Source organism: Charadrius vociferus, unplaced genomic scaffold (assembly GCF_000708025.1).
Source record: "Charadrius vociferus isolate BGI_N301 unplaced genomic scaffold, ASM70802v2 scaffold70, whole genome shotgun sequence".
NCBI classification, from domain to species: Eukaryota; Metazoa; Chordata; class Aves; order Charadriiformes; family Charadriidae; genus Charadrius; species Charadrius vociferus.
Window position 1 is genome coordinate 59,127 of NW_009646851.1, and position 1,056 is coordinate 60,182.

Consider the following 1,056-nt stretch of genomic DNA (forward strand, 5'->3'; position numbering starts at 1 on the left):
GTGACAAAAAAAAAAAAAAAAAAAAAAAAAAAAAAAAAAAAAAAAAAAAAAAAAAAAAAAAAAAAAAAGAAAAAAGATCCCCACCAGCACCCAAAATTCCTGTTTTGGGGGACACATTTTACCCCAAAACTGCAGAGGCACCCCAGGGGGGAAAAAAAAAAAGAAAGAGGATGCTTTCTGGGGCTACCCCTATGAAATGTCAGGCATGCCACCGACATCCCAAGGTAGCAGCTGGGGAAAGGGCTTAGATGTCCCAGCTCCCCTTCTGGCACAAAACACCTCGCTTTCTACAAAAAAAGGAAATATAGATCGCTGGTGGCTCAGTGCAGTGTATGGCAGCCTCCCCCAAGGGGAGAGAGTTGTACCCAGAGCAGAGCGCATTTCTGCTCCAAGAGGCAGAAAGGTGGAGATTGCAGAGACTCTTAAAGGCTTAGTTTTATTAAAAGTGATATAGTAAAAGGCAATGCATGCAGCACATAATGCGCTTGACCTGTAACAGCCATAGAACAACTGTGGCTTTTAACTGGGCAGGGAATTATTAGCAAACTCAGGATTTGCCTTGTTGGTAAGGGCTGAGGAAGACTCTGCTCTGTGCTTGTTCCTTACAGAACTTTGAGATCAAAACTGGCATCTAAGTCGTGTTAGGCACTGCAGTTCTCTCAGACGAAAACTTTCCGCAGAAGACAACTAAAGGGGGGCTCTTCCTATTGTATTCTCATGGCTCGCCCAACACCAGGCTCACCAAACACACCTCACCTAGTGGCCATCGGGATGTACCACAATGAAAAAACATTGCTTTATAAGCTTGCTCTGGTCACTGAAGAAAATGGGACTTTTTGACATCTTAAGGCAGTCCACCATTACAGGAAAAAAATTATTCACTTGATGTAAAACAAACAGGTTTTTGTCCTCTTGGTCAAATGGCAAACAACATCCCATCATTGAGTTTTTACTGAAAATGAGAGTACTCAAAACTAAGGTTTCTTCTAAAACATGGAGAATCTCAAATGCTTTAACATATAAAAATGAGAAAACTACTTTGTTTTGTGTCCCCTT